The sequence below is a fragment of the Mesoplodon bidens genome (genome assembly GCF_964165515.1).
Source record: "Mesoplodon bidens genome assembly, chromosome: 17".
In the NCBI taxonomy this organism is placed as follows: Eukaryota; Metazoa; Chordata; class Mammalia; order Artiodactyla; family Ziphiidae; genus Mesoplodon; species Mesoplodon bidens.
The window spans coordinates 58662988-58680318 of record NC_138174.1 but is presented as its reverse complement, the minus strand read 5'-3'; positions in this window follow the sequence as shown (position 1 = coordinate 58680318).

The window sequence follows — 17331 nt, the reverse complement described above, 5'->3', positions numbered from 1 at the left end:
ATTTTATTCTATGTTCACTGTATGTCAATGAAAATAATCAAAAACCTTTTCAACAAATTAAGGAAATGTTAAGTTCTTAATTTATAAAAAGACTATAAAAACATAAGGAAATTATCATCAAAAATTTTTAAATGAACAGATATGAATAATTAATTCCCAGAACTAAAAATGGCCAAAGATAGAAACATCAATCAATGAGCTGAACAGAGACCAAAAATAAACCAACACATATATAATCCACTTATATTTAACAAATTTTCAAATTCATGTCAATGAAAAAAAAAGTCTTTTCAGCAAGTAGTACTGAAAAAAATTGGAGGTTCATAGAAAAAAAAGTATAACATACCTCATACTTTATTTAAAAAAAAAACTGAAAAAGCATGATAGACTTAAAGTAAAACTAGACAACTTCTAGAAGGAAACATAAGGTAAGCCTTTGTGATATTGAAAGATTTCAAATTTTTTCGTATGTAACATCAAAAGCCTGACCCATGAAAAAAATATTTTGACAAAGTGGAGTTCATTAAAATGAAACCTTCTACTCTTCAAAAAAGAGTGCTAAAATGTTGCTAAGATAAGCCACAAACTGGGAGAAAAATATTTGCAAAGTACGTATCTGGTAAGGAAATTTTCTGCAGAATATAAAATGAACTCTCAAAAATCAATATTTTTAAAATTCTGCTTTAAAAAGGAGCAGCAATTTAACAGACACCTCATGACAGAAGATATACGGATGTCACATAAGCAAATGAAAAGCCGATGTCTTTAGTAATTAGAAATACAAATAAGAACCACAAATGAGACACTGCTACACACCTATTAGAATATCTAAGATTTTGGCAAGAAAGTGGCAGAACTGGAATTCATATTTTGGAAACAGGGTAGCCTTTATTAAAAAGTTAAACGTAAGTGTAATCTCTGTTAGTTCAGGGATCATGTCTCCCCTGTTTATACACATTGCATGTCCACATTCATGGACTATTTATGCACACAAATTTGTAATATACCTGTGTCACAGGCCAAGTGTCCATTTATGGATGTGACTTTTATGGGCTTTTCATCTTGTTCCTTTGATACACTGTGATAACTACCAGAGTTTTATATTAAGCACTGATAATAAGGGGAGTAAGTTCCTTATACCCTTCATAAATTTCCTTCTTCAAAATACTTTCCTTTATATTTATATTTACTTATGATTTTACAAATAAACAAATTCTAGGAAAAATGCTGTCAGAAAATTTTTTGCATTGATTTATAGATTAACTATGGAAATTTACATCCTTACAATATTGAAATTTCCAACACAGGCATTTTTTTCTAAATATTTCAATCTTCTGCACCTTTTAATAATCTTCTTTTAGTTTGCCCTGCAATGATTTTGCATATGTGTTTTTGGTTTTATCCCCATCTACTTCTAAACACACACATTTCATGTTTACCATTTTCTTCTACTTAACATAATGTTGAATTTATTCATTTGTTTGACTTATTATTATCTGTCTCCTCCAGTAAAACGAAAGCATTACACATGCAGATTTTGTTTGTTTTTGTCACTGGTCTTTCCTAATGACTGAAAACAGCCACAGGAAGTTTCCATACATATTTGCTGTATTCAGTGTTTTGGCCTTTTAATGTGTTAACACAGTAAATTACTTGAGTAGCAAATTTAGCATTAAACCATGCTAGCACTCTTAAAACAAGCCCTACATAGCATGATTTAATTTCTAATACATTGTTAGATTTTTATGTGAATATATTGCTTTAAAATTTTGGATGTATGCCTGTTGGTAGCTGCAGCTCTTTTTATCTTCTATGATGTTTTTCAAGTATTATTTTTTCCTCTTGTACATTTGTTAGAATTTGCTTCTCTGGTGATCCCTTAGAGGTATATTAAAAAACTGAATTAATATTTTTGGCAATTATTGATCAATTTTGTTTATTTTAGTAAGTTTTATTTTACATTTTAAGGGATAATTGTCTATTTAATTGAAATTGTTAAAAATATTGCCTCAGTTCTGAGCATTCATTCCATTCATCTTACATGATATTGCTGTATTTTGAGTTCTACTTTGATTTTTAAGTTTGCTATTTTGATTATGGAATTTAGATTCAATATTGGTTTAAGTTATCAAAATATTTTAAAATTTGTTTACTTTTTGCTTGGCTATTATCTTTTCTACTGGGTTCAATTAACATTTTAATGAAGTAACCAATTTGTTATTTTATAATACTGTACAGATCTAAGCTGCCTCAATCTTTTGTATGGAAATTTTTTTCCTAATTCCTTAGTCTTAAACTGGTAATTATCTGGGTCAACCATTATTCACTGTAAGCTATTTTCACACAGCACTTGGAAGGTAATATCCTTTGGCTTTTATTGATCCTGACGTGAAAAAATGTTCTTTCTTCGTATATGTCTTTTTCCCTGATGAATTTTAGATTTTTCTCTGTGTGGTTTTTTTTTTTTTTTTTTTGAAGGAGCGGGTGAGGGATACAGTTTCACTGTGGTATAATTGCATTTGTGTTTATTTTAGCTTATCATCTCCTTCATTTTGTGCTTCTTGAACCATTTTTTTAAATATATTCCTGTCATTATCATACTGAATAGTACTTCTTTTCCTCTTTATTCTTTCTAACCAAAATTATTTTAGATCTATTTTGAATATGTCTTAATCTTGCATTCAAGTTTTGCAACTCTGCATCTTTCACAGCTCTACCTGTTGACATACCTTCAAATTGTCTTTCAGTTTATGAATTTTGTATTTAGCTTTGTTAAATCTAATATTTGCTCTGTCCATTGGTTTCTTAATTAATGAGTATATATATGTTTTATGTCTAGACATTCCATTTGCTTATTATTTTCAAATTTGACAATTATTTCTTTCATAAACTTTGATCTTTCACTTTGGTTTTCTTTTTATTTATATCTTTTATTATCGTAAACATGTTTATTTTACTTTATTTTTCAAATAAAGTATTCTACTATCTCAAGTAATTAAAGTGTGGTTCATCCTGTTCAAAATACTTACTGATTGTCACTCATGGTTAAATATTTCCTCATGAATTTTAAGGTTTTTTTTTTCTGAGCCCATCTTCAGTGGAGATATTTCTTAGGTCTATATTCCGCCAATGCTGCCTGAGTTGTCAGATTGTCTGTCCATAGCATTTTGTGTTTTCTCCTTGAAGACATGCCAGTGTTTTTAATGTTAATTTCTCAAGTTACATACCCTGCAGTGTATACAATTTCAAACTATAAATAGATGAAAAGCACAGACTCAAGATTCTGATATATCAGAGGTGATATTTAGTCTTTCCCCAAAGTCCAAGCACAGACAATTCAGCTTTTCATATCCCTGTGCTAGTAGCTAGGAATAATTTGGTTCTCCCTTTTATAGTCCCTGAAAATCTCAGTTCCAGTTCCAGCTTCAAGTCTCATAGTTCTTATAGGGCCTAGTTTTATCTCCAGTCTTTCATTATTTTCAATACCCAAGGCCCTCACCATAACCAGATTCAATGATTCCACTTTCAGTGCTCTATCAGCATTAGTTTACATGCTAAAGACATTTTATTTCTCATATGTGAACTTACTTTAGTTTCTGTGAGTCCAGTTCTTTCACCTTTATCATACCTAACATTTATTACTATTTAATTAGAAAAAAATCACATATTCTTGGTTATCCATTTTGTCAGAACCAGAGGTTAAAGTACTTTAAATCTCTCAGCATTTTATTTCTATGCAGATCACTTGTATGTGAAGTCTTCTGTGTCATACCTCTGAGGGCAGGCTTCTTCCTGTTTGTGCCTTGTAGGCACTGGGGCACCAGCTACTTGTCTCTTCTAATAGGATATGCAGTTCCAATTTCCCCCTTTTGCAAATTTTTGTGTTTTCTAGCCTGTTATATTTCTTCTAGGAATGAGAGATCAGCATAATTCAGCATTTGGTTAAAGACTATTAATATATGAGTCTTAAAAGAGAATTTGGAGTAAAAATGTTTTCACTAATGGAGATTCAAATTGCACCCACCTCCACAAGGTGTGGTGATTTTCTCTTCCTCTTTCCCCCCGTGAGGAAGAGGCCTTGACTTTTTACCGGTGGTCTATGTTATTCGAAAAAGTAAGTGAACCAGATGGTACCAAAATGAATGTATATATTAGGTTCTGAAATGCGAGCTCCCCCCCATGAAGGAATGAACTCCTAACAGGCTCTGATAAGACAGCTTGCATTGTGATTTTTCAATTTGTGCAACAACTTGTTTCATGAGGCCAAAGTTTGACTGTTAATTATCCAATAATATTTACAGAAAAATTTCACATTTTCCCTCCACTGTACATAATAACTTTCAATAAAATATCTCATTTTTGTATTCTATTTGATTTAGGTTATAATGCCTAAAGAACTGTGGTCTAGAAAGAGTGAGGAATAGATTAATGTCTCAAGACATCCCATGTCTCATTTAATTTGTGGTATGTTGGGCTAATTTTCAGTCAATTCCAAGTGTGGATATATATTTGATGGCTAGTTCCACTTGGAATTGTCTCCTTTCTCATCCAATGTATGAAAAATGTTTTGAACTTTATTAAGGTCATGCTACTGACCATGGTCCTGGGAAGCAGCCTGGCCAAGATTCAACTCTAGCTGCAATTTCAAGGAAGGAGAAAATTACCTTCTCAAATGTGATTTTTGTAGATAGTTACTAAACTATAGTTTTAAATGGTTACAAGAACTCAAACTCTGCTTCCTACTTTCATATTTGTATCATAAATCTAGTGTTTGCTTGATCTTCTCCACAACTTTCCAAGTTTGTTTTGACTCAGGGCAATTGATCCATTCTTTTTCTTTACTTAATGCGCTGAAGATGACAAATTGATTTCATAGTGGTGTCTGGATATAGTGAAAGTCTTAGATATGTTGATTCCCAAAGAATCTCAAGGATACCATTATACACAGAGATAGGCTTGTTAATGAAAAGCTGTCAGTATTTCTGTTTTCTCAGGCTTTCTCTGTGACTTTACCCTCTTCTGTAACTTTCATCCAGTCAAAGCCTCCATGTTTCTTCCCTTGAAATGAGAGTCACTAGCCTTGAAACCATAATTTCCATCTTTTGGAGATAGAGATGAGTTTTTCTAAAGGTACAGTCCAGATTAAGATTGGGGACCCTGTGTAGGATTTCTCTTCTTTCTTTTATTTTAACGTGTTCACCTGTTTTTGAGGAAATGTTTTGTGTAATACGAACCTTCCACCAAACTCTCTTCTTTTGCCATCCCCATAACTTTTAGAGAATAAGTGGGTTAAGAAGTCACTAACTTTTTGAGCTCAGTCTAGGACGCTCATGGCTCTAACTTGATTACTTTAATTAGGCACCATAGAAGAAGTGACTGACTCCTGTGTACCTCAAAAAATGGCATCGCAAATGGGAAATTTCAAAAGTCATCCTTTTGAAATACAGCATACTCTAATTTGAGGAAATATTTACTTGGAAATTTCACATTTACACTCATTATATAATGGAAGGGGCTTATTTATTCTACTTACCAATGAGGTCTTATGCAGAACATCAGTGTGTAGCTCAGTGTGAAGATCATTTTGACCAGCTCACAGAGGCAAACTCAAAATGGTCATTTGTCAGAAGCACATCAGTAACTCAGACTCATATTTTGAGAAGCATCCTGCCCCTGCCCTTTTCTGTTAATGAATCGTTTGCTATGCCTATGCTATCTAATGACTATCAGGTCTTGTTGAGGCTTCTACTTAACTATTATTTTGGTTCAATTATACTTTTCAAAGAATTACTTATAGATTATTGTGGGGGGTGGGGAGACACAGAGAGGGAGAGGGAGAGAGAGGGAAAGGGAATTGATTATATATCCACGTTTAGATAATTTGGAATTTCGCTCATCTGGGGGGATTATTATTCTCATTTTAATGCTAGACATGGTATCTCAGTTATTGACATGCCAGCGACCTTATTATTTAATTGGCAACTTTTTGTGTTCTAGGAAAGAGTGTTAATAAATACTGGCTTATGTCTTAGTTTTGCCACTATGATAATTTCTCCCTTCTCCCTTTGGTCTCATAACAGTATGAATGATAGGGTGCATGGTGTAATCTTGCACCATTTTCTTAAGGGTAGGAAGTTTAATGAGTTATTTGTTAGCCATATATTACATCACAAATATGAGCATACAAATGGATTTAGAGTCTATGAAGCTAATATAGCACTGTGAAAGAGCTATAACCAACTCTGTAATCAGGACTCCCACATATTATACAGCTCTTAATACATGTAGGGATGAAACTCCTGAAAGACCAAGCTTGGGCCTTAGTAAACCATTTTTCTTTACTGTAGGGCTCTCATTGCCATGTCCATGTTCTGGAGACTCAAGGATGGCATTGTGACAGGCTTATAGTTGTTATGACTTTTTTGGGAAATTTAGTGCCTTTCTGCAATTCACCAAAAAGAACCAAACTCCCTCTGAGTAGAGCTGTGAGCACCACAATTTTAATAATTCTGTTATAGAGCCTTGAAATTGTTGAGCAGGAAGTTAAACTTCCTGAACTATTGATACATTCACATATTCAACAGAAAATATAGCCTTAATACAGCTTTGTAGTTTTGATGTGGATTCGTTTATTCCATGATAAGGCACAGTTTCTAACATCAAAGTGTGGAACATACTGAGTATAATTTGAAGCCTGTGCTTTTAGGTAGTGTGAAAAGGAGCATACAGAAATACCAATTCCTCATGCCTGTTATCACCATGAATGTCCTGGGCTTGGTGCAACACTGCTTTCTTTAATGTATTCCATTAACATAGAATCATGTCATGTCAACATATTTCCTTTGAAAGGTACCACTGTTTCTCTGAAAAGGTATCACGATCATGAACATGCTCTTAGAGAGCAACTGGCAGTCCTGTTCTCCGTCAGCTACAGTTCTTCCCAGACTCTTTACTTCATTGAAAATAATCAAAGCTAGGCAAGCACAAGCCTGGGATAATCTATCCAAATTGTCTTTTGGATGTGGCTCAGCAGTAAGTAGATTTTCTGCTCTTTAATGTCTCGAAGTTCACACTGAATATTTTTAAGCATTTTTATTATTTAGATAAAGATAAATGCCTGGAAAATTTGTCATGGTCATAATAAAGAGATGTTGTCTTACTTATATAGTATTTTTTATCTATTTCTTTTTTATTTTGATACCTTATTTACAGTTTCTGAAAGTCCAGGAAAATATTTTTGGAAGGTACATCATGTAATACAGTACATGGTAGAGCTATGAAGTGACTTGTTAAGTGTCCTTTGTATTCTTCTAGTCCTCTCTCTGATTGCAACTGTGCAACCTAGATGGGAGGTATCTTCATAGGTTCTTTCAGAGTTCTAGATCAGGAACCTGAGAAAGTAGAGTCCTTCAGAGATGGTTCTGAAATGTAAGCATCCATCACATCAGCTATTTGTTTCACTGGCCCTTTTTAAGCCTTTATTTTCACTGCCTTAAATACAGAATTTAGACATATAAGGTTTCAACTTCTATCTTACTTTATTTATATGAAGTTGTAATGAGAGAAGCTACTGTGTTCAAAGATTTCCTTTAAGAATTTAAATACACTGGGCTTATAGGTTTTTGTAAATAATTTCAGTTTTCTTAGATACCAATTTGTTTTTTTTCTATGGTTTATTTCACTGTACTCACCTAATATCAAATTAATCTATTCATGTTATACAGTAATTTTTGACAAACTAATCATATCAATTGACTACTGGACTTAAATATGAATGAAGAATAAAATGTTTGGTTTATTAATTTTTTTTTAATTCAAGACACACTTACTTGCTGGGACAGTATAATGAGTAAACCATAGTAACCCCACTCAGAAATCCTACAGTGTAGTGAGAAAGATAAACACATGAATAAATTAGGGTGAAAAATACAGTTGGAACAAAGAGAAAGGACTGAAGCGTTACACCAATTGTATCCATGTAGCTACAGACAGGATCATTTTTAGACATCCTGCTTACTCAGAGCAGAGGCCATGATGCTCAAAATAATGGTATAGAAAACATTAAATTCTATTTCTGGAGTCTACTTAATACCATTTTAATATTCAATTTTGGGGGTTGAGTAAAAAAATATTTGTATATAGAAACACATCCATGGACTTCCCTGGTGGTCCAGTGGTTAAGACACCTGTGCTTCCACTGCAGGTGGCACGGGTTGATCCCTGGTCAGGGAAGTTCCACATGTCGTGTGGCATGCACACACACACACACACACACACACACACAAAAGGAAACACATCTAATTACTAACAGTTATCTCTGAATGGGAGAATTAAGTATAATTTTTTTTTCTTACTCAAAATGTTCTTTTTTGAGGGAAAACAAAAGCCCACTTTTCTCAGAAAGATGTTAATATGTAAATCAATTAATTGTCCTTTCTTGATAGACACATTTGCCAGAAACGAATTCATGCCCTCATGTAAACTAACATGTAAATAACCCCTTGCTGCAAAAAGAATAGGTGCAAAGATTTTCATCACAGTGTTATATATAAAAGTAAAACACTGGGGCTTCCCTGGTGGCGCAGTGGTTGAGAGTCCGCCTGCTGATGCAGGGGACACAGGTTCGTGCCCCGGTCCGGGAAGATCCCACATGCCGCGAAGTGGCTGGGCCCGTGAGCCATGGCCGCTGAGCCTGCGCGTCCGGAGCCTGTGCGTCCGAAGCCTGTGCTCCGCAACGGGAGAGGCCACAACAGTGAGAGGCCCGCGTACAGAAAATAAAAAAACAAAAAAACAAAAAAAAAAACACCAAAGACATATTGGGGTTACTAAAAGCAGGCTAAATAAATAAATAAAATAAATATATAAAATGGAAAATTAACCACCAATTAAATTCATTTTTAAATGTTACTTAATGTCATAGAGAATATTTACAACACAATATTAAGTTAAAATTTATAAGAAAGCATAAATTCAGCCAAATATCATCATAAGCCATCTGTTGTTAGATTAAGTATAAATTTGATTTTCTTACTTAAACTTTTCTTTATCCTTCAAATCTCTGTATTTTTTAATAATGAGAAAGGAAAACTTTTTCATTACAAAAAGTAAATGATCAAATAATCCAAGTGATTTTCTTTTTGAAAGTTTTGACTTATTGAAAAGTAATGGGCTTTTTCTTTATTTCTCTTCCCTGTTCTCCTCCCCTGTTCTTTTCTGTACAGTAATTTATTTGGTTCACAACTTCCCATACTATGTTACAGGAAGTTACTGACAATTAGTGTGAGAGAAATATACACAATAAGAGAGTTGATGTAGTCATAAAATTTCAAGACACAAGCATCAGAATTAGATTTTAACAGGAAAATGTGGTGCTTTTAAATCAGTTATGAGATTTGATATGTGGGGAGTGTGTTTCTTTTCACAATGTTTCCTCAAGAGTGATTCACTAAATTATAAAATGCAGTTTCTGTCCTTGAAATGGGAAAGTTTTATGGACAAATATGTTACCATAGTACTTTATTTTCCCTCATCATATTATTTCTTCATAGATATAAATAACTAAGAAAAACACCTTTTCTTAAGCATATTTGGTGTTTGTTATCATCAAGGGTATAGGCATTAACTATTCTCCCAATCCGTGTCTCGACATTTCTCATCCTGTCTTTGTAGAAACTGTAGTTCTTTTTTATGAAACTTTCACTTTTATTCAGTGTTACACTTAGATGCTTTCTTTTATATTGTTGCTCTGTTGAACTTGCTTCAAATATTCAATAAACAAAAACTACATGATTATTTGTTTTCATTAAATGAAAGTTTTGCTTTCTAAAGCAAGAGACGAATATCTAAATCATATAATTGTCCTTACCATATAATTTTCTAGTCAAAAAAGTGTACTTGTACAGATTTGGGAGCAAAATTTCAATAAAATATTTGAGGTGGAATGCAACATTAAGCAAATTCATCTGCTCCATTCTTCATGATATTTTAGTTATTCAGATGAAATGTTCCAAGTATATGCACTTCACCAGCACCTCATCCATTTTCCAGACAAGCCACTACTCTGCCATGGCAGTCTTTTTTCCTGCAGATCACACGTTTATCTTGAGAATTCTTGTCTTCATAATGTTCTGGAAATCCCAGTCTATTGCGATTTGGCTTCCTAATGAAACCTAATATAATCATATTTCTTACCAGAGAGGGGAGATTCTAAATAAGGATAGAGGAAAGATGTGGAATCTAGTTCTTTTCTTTAAGTTGCTTGACATCACATCCAACCTGTCGTGATGAGTCATAATGAAAATCAAATCTTAAGGAGGTGTTACACCCAATTTATTAGAGTGTGATTTCTCTGTGATTCCCGCCCCCCAACCTCCTTGATACTGACAATTTGCAATCTATGCAGAATAATTCTGGTTGATCGTTCAACTGCTCTATCAGCAGCTATAAAGACTAGCAATCAAAGGAATTTAAATATATCTACCTCGCACTAACATTGGGACTCCTTTCCTCTCAGGTCAAGCTATGGAGACTGTAGATGTAACCTTGATAACCTCAGTGTTCAATAAATATTTACTCAGCATCTGCAGTGTACCAGGCACTGTTCTAGGAGTTGAGGACTCAGAGTCAATAAGAGAGACAACAGTTTCTGCTTCCCCGATGCTTATATAGTCTAAGAGAGAGAGCAAGCACACATTTTAAAAAGTTTTAATAAGCATTAAAAGTTAAATAAATAGTGTGATAAGCAATTATTTATCTGAGCTAGAGAGAGATTGAGGTTTTTAGTGAAACCTTTATGAGGAGACCTTTGAGTTGAGATCTGAGGCAGCCATGTAAATGAAGAAGAATATTCTTATATCGATAATAATATTGTCAATACTAATGGCAATAATAATAGCAACAGAGGCACTTCAATAATTTTTTGTATTTAATACATTATTATTCCATACTATGACTGATGAAGTTAGAAAGCTCAAGTGACTTCTGAAAAACATACAGTAAGTAAAAGGCATAATTGGGAAAATGAGCACAGATCTATTTGCTTTGAAAACTCAAACTCTTAACTGGTGGTTCTCAATGCTGGATAGAAAATAGAAATACCCAGAAAGCTTATAAAATACCAATGCATTGCTCCATCCCTGACAACTATTGAATAAATCAGAACCTCTCAAAGTAGGTCCTGGTCAATGGTATATTATAGAAATTTCCTAAGTAGTTTTAATGCATAGTCAAAATTGAAAAACACTGCTTTACTCATTACAATATTCTGGCATTACATGTAAAATTAATATGAAATACATATTGATCTTAAGTCACATACATAATACAGCATAAAGCTTACAACCGTATTCATTCCTGAATATTCACTAAGCATAATCTATTTCCAAGGTTCTAGTGAAGTCTGGGAATAAATATATAAATAAAACATCATCTTTGCCCTGATTATGTCCCCATTTTAATGGTAAATCTTGGTCATAAGAATGAATCAGTGGTTCAATTCCAATTACAACTGACAATAATGTTGGTTATATGGATAAAAATTATGTTCTCTACCATGAAACACTTTTGGAAGTGCAACCTGTAGGTCTATTATTCCTGTATAGTCAATTGCTCAAAATTAAAGAAGATAATGTTTGTTTCAAATTACCAGGATAGCATTGTCTTCCACATCAAAACTTCAATATAGTTTTATATTTTGTCCTATTACAAGAATATCCATGAAAGCTGAGTAGTTCTAAGATATGACTTTGAAGTGATTGGAACTTTTCCCTGCCTTAAGTGTATTTATCCCTATGTTGACTTAGTATTTTTATTAAGACAAGCCACAAAGCACACAACCTGTGGGGGATATATTTCCCTTAATCCTCCTACTTTAATCCCCACAGATGCTATTTTCCTGGGTACTTATGTCTAATTTCAAATGTTATTGATTTTGCCAACTTTCCCTTTTAGGTTTCAAAACATAATTTGTTTTCTGTGTTTGGTGTTTCCAATTTAACACCTTCCTGGCATATGTGACAGAGCAATGATCAGAAATACACTCTGCCAGCAAGATTAATTTTCATAGTGAACAAAAAATGAATTAGAGTTTGATTCAATAAATAATTATACTGTTAAAATCTCTTGAGTAACTATGAACTTGATACCATAAGTAGTGACTTATTATCGACTCTACTTCCATTGGAAAAAAGTGAGAATTCATGACACTGGTTTTCAATTCTTGGACTAAAGTAGGCATTGGGTATGAAATGGCCCAACATTTTTCTGAAGAAGATCACACTTTAAAACCATATTTTGCATCCCCTGGAGTACACAGAAAAATGGTTATGAAAAAAATTAACTTTATTATAAGTAAGAGTTCAGGGGGCATAAGACCACAAAAGAAGGATTGAAATATTTGATAATTAATCATTATGCAGTATGAGATAAACTAATAACTCCAGACCTTCGTTTTCCCTTCAGTGTGTAGGGGTTTCTAATTCTTATTTTGAATGCTTCTTATGGGATGATTTAAAAAGAAAATATGTTGTCTGGTACAGAAATCGTTCAGTTGTATTTTCATTTGGATCATTTTGGTTGCAAATGACAAAAACTACATAGAAACTACATAGAAAAAAGATAACAGGAATCAAACAAAGATCTACAAAACAAAACCATGGAAAGAGCCATCATTCTTTTGGGCTTTAAGAGCAACAAGAGGTGGCTCATTCTCAGTCTGCTCATCTCTGCTATAGTCTGATTTTTGCTTGTCTGTTTTATCTTCCCTATAATGGCTTCATTTTCATTTGCTTGAAGCTGCCTTGTCCTTGTAAGAGAGCTGACGTGACTACATTTTATATCTTTAACCACCAGAGAGCAATTGCCTTCTAGCTCTTTCTGCCCAAAATTGGCAAAGGAACTTCTTGATCTACCTTACGTCAGAAGCCAGCACGTAGAGAATTGTGATGGTCATTAATAACACCTCTTACATTCTCAAAAATGTTGAGGTTGAACAATAAAATATAGGGTCACCCTACATATTTGCCATGTGCTTGAGAAGAGAAAGCTCTTGGGAAAGAAGTTGCTTGGCTGACTTCAAAAATCCACTAGATAACTTAATGTAACAAGTAATTGTTAAGCACCTACTGTATTTGATGCTTTAAAAATTTCTTTTGACGTTCTCTCTCAATTGGGATGAATAACATATTTTACTTTGCAGATTCTTTTAATTAACACCCTTCACTATATCCCACTTTTCATATCACATATCACTTTACAGAGCATGAAAAAGTCAGGTGTCAAGGACTAGCAGAGCTTCTACTTTAATTAATAAGAAGTACCAGATACCACAGAACTTCCTCTTTCTAAAGGTATTTCTATTCTTTAACATAAGTTAGGACAGGAAATGAAATTATCTGGCATAAATCCTGCTGCAGCTTATTGGGCTCAGGCCTAAGGAAAAAATAAAGAAAGAATAAAAATTCTTATAAAAAGTATTTGCTAAAATGAGTATGGAATAAGAAAGGCAAGACGTTAATAGTAAGCATCATTTTAAAAGCATTACAGTGACCGACTTGCTTGGGAGTTCTTGATATTTGACTGGAATACTGGCTGAAACTCTTTATTCTCCAGCCACAAATCACTTACTCTAATTTCCTCCCCATTTATAATTGTCCTTCTTTCCTGCAAGGGATGTAGGAGTTAAAGCCCTCAATGTCTCTGAGTGGCATGAATGTGCAGCCAGGCAATGGATGAGCTTTTTAAAAGGGTCGGTAACTACAGTTTATTTAACAATTCTGATGGCTGAAAATGAAGCAGTGGAAGCCATACAGGGAAAAAGCTAGCAGATAGATCAAGTTTCTTGTAGGAATGAGCTTACATTGCAGCTGCTCAAGGCTAACTTCTAAAATGTCTAAAAAGCAATTGGATAACAAGGGGTAATTATAGATTAAAACAGCCAGTATCATTCTGCCATCGTGAACATGTCGGCAAGTAAAATACATAAAGAGCAAAAATACCGCACAGGCAGCAAACAGACAGATTTTAACCCAAGTTATAGCTGCTGGGAGAATTATTCCAGCAGGGTATATGAGTACTTTCCAAGTTAACAAACTAAAACCCTATGGGAGCATTATATAACTGTGGGTAGAAGGCTGGGCATCAGGCAAGAGTTATTAGTTGCTTTATGTTGAGTCTAGGCCTTGTGAACTGCTGCCTTGGACAAATGTGCTCTGAAAACTTTCTATAACAAATAATATATATCATTTGTGGTTGATCATAAAATGGTTACAAATCCATCTCATCTTTTTGCATCCTCCTTTGCATTGTGACTTTGTAGTTCCTCTGATTAAGAGGTGGAGTCGATTTCCAACCTCCTTGAGTATGTTTTGGCGGGTGGAACATTAGGATATGTAACATAAACTGAGACTTGACATTGCTTATGCATTGCAGCTTGCCCTCTTCCAGCAAGCTTGGAAACCTGAGGCCACCATCTGTACTGCACTGGCTAATATGCTGAAAGATGAGAGGTGAGATAGAAAAGATAGAAAAGAATCAAGCTCCCAAGATGACAATTTCTAACAACCAGACAAATAAATGAGGCCATCCTAGTTGAGATAAGAGAGTCTAGAAAGACCAGATGTTGAGCTAAATAGTGATTGTTGTTTCAAGCCAGTAGAATTGGAGGTATTTGTTGAATAGCAAAAGCTAACTTATACATCATTTCTCATTATTGGTGAACCACATGTATTTTTCATTATGGTGTGGATTCAACATTTTCAACTCAACCTTTCTTTGTACATTTGAAATTTGATGTCAAAAAATGTTTTTCTTACCTTTAGATGATACATATATATGTGTGTATTGATTGATCAATTCATTATTAAAGTTTAATCAGATATTATTTGCATAGTCTTTGGGGCACTATTTAAAAAAAGGTTTCCTGAACCAGCAGCATTGTTCACAGTACAAACTATTGTCTGAATCCCATAGCACATAATGAATTACCCAGATTAGAAGTGAGACTTACAAAACGGTTGCCTAGGCAAGCTTATTCCTATTCTTATCCTGTCAGGAAACTGGTAATGTTTTAGCAGCATATAACACATCAGAATATTATATTAATGCTGATTCCTTTAGATTAAGTTTTTATATTATTATCTTTGTTCTTTTTCTTCTTCTTGGAAATTTAAATACAAGATTCTTAAGGGAGTGTTATTGGAGATAAACCAGATAATAAATTACAGGGCTTTATAAGATGTTTCCTTTAAATATGCAATTTTCAATAAAATATTTAACTACATGATAAATTCTTTAGGGGGGCAAATGGAGGGAAGTTGAGTTCTACCACTCATGATCTCAAGAACTTGACAACAACAAATATAAACATTGGGGATCAGAGTGGTAATATATCAAACCACTGTAAACCTTAAGGCTCACAAGCTCAGACTTGACTATAACCTAAAGTAAAGGTATTATTATAATTTAAAGAAAATCTCACTTGGAAAAGGGACTGCTTTTCTTTATAAAAGGAGAATGGAGCTACACAGGGAAATATCAAGCTTGTCTATTCAGACATTCGGAAGGACAAGTGCGCGTTGGCCTAAGAGCAAAGACTTTCATTCTAAGGGGAAGATGTGTTGATAATGTAGAAATGGATGTGTGAGGCTGTCTTGGCCAGATGTCAGACAACAGCACACCATTCTTAACACTGTTAGTTTTCATATCATCTCGAAATAGTTCCCATGGTAATCTGACTTCTCATGTAGCATGTACACAGCAAAAGATGCTACTCTCCAGATGGTATGAGTATCCAGGCTTATTTACCATTTAAATTAATAATCAGTTGTTCTGATGAACTTCTGATAGAAACTTGCTGTTTCTATCAAAAGTTATTTATATGAGAGAATTCTAACTTGAGAGGTTTATTTTTCACTGTAGACAGATGGATAGATATTCTGACTTTATACTCGCTGCCTATGAGCTTGATTGCTCTCAGTTACCCCCTGAGAGATAGGTAGATGTTGAGTTTGCATTGTGTCTCTGATCATATATGATTGCCATTTGGGGGTATACTGGCTCACTACAGTAATCCCACACTGTGGAGACATGACTGGGTTTCTACATCCTACTCTAAGCAACATCCGCATAGTCTGCCTTTGCCCTTTCCCTTCAAACTGTTATAAAAATGAATTAAGATAATTCTGAACCTGGAATTTTAAGAAAGAATTTTACTGTTTATTACAGAAAGTCTTTAAATATCTACCTGGAGACTCTCTGATTCAGAAGTAGGACACGGGATATCTGCATTTTTAAATGCCTCACAGATTATTCTGAATAATAAGCAGGGTAAAGACTAGTGGTTTATTAATATTGGATAAAGTAGATAAGAACTATCAAAAAATTTATCATGAATGTCTCATTTAAAATGTACAAACTGATCTATATAGACAGATGAATCCTCTGAAACTCTTAGGAGGATGTCATGCTAGAAGTCAAATACTGGCTTCATGGGAGAGGAAAGTAGCTTATGCTGATGCTTTTGGTTTCCTCTAAGAGTTGCTTTCACAACATGTTTGCCAAGATTCTGCATCCATTGCTGCAAGTGGTTGTATCTCCTGGGAGACATTCTCAGTATAAAAAATGTTAAATTTATCAGGATGTTGCATCTTTGTTCCCCTGAGAAACAGTAGCAAAGCAAGACATCTACTTAAAATAAGAAATAGCTTTAAGGAAACCTTCAGGGAGAGGTGATCTTTGGGGGCAAAACAATTTTATTGTTATGGTTTGATTTTTTACCTTTGTTCTAATTTAAAACGTAAGCTTCTAATAAGGCAGCTGGAAATGTACCTAATTCTTTAGTAGAGTTTCACTTCATTTTGTTTAAGAATCAGAGCTTCTGTCTCTTCTCTTAATTCAATCTTGAAAGGACTATAATCTTAATAAACTGAATTTTTACTATTATAAAATTATTCTAATTTGTTAGGTACTTAGATATTAAAATTGCAGCATATAAAACCAATAGGTACTGGTTTAAAGAAATAAATAAGCACATTTCCTTTTATGCATGCAGGTTTATAACTCAGTAAATATAATGAGGCCAGCGCTGTGTCAGATGTGCAGACTAGCATGGCAGGGAGGCACAGGGACTCACAGGATGTTACTGTAATGTACACACTAAAGATGTTTGCCTCTAAAGTCAACTGGTGTGGTCCAAATCCTGTGTTTTACATCGGTTGGTTGTGTGACCTTGAGTAATTTACTTAACCTCATAACATTCATTTTTCTTACTTGTAACTTGGAGATAATAATAGTACATACCCTCATAATGTTATTATGGATGAAATGAGATAATTT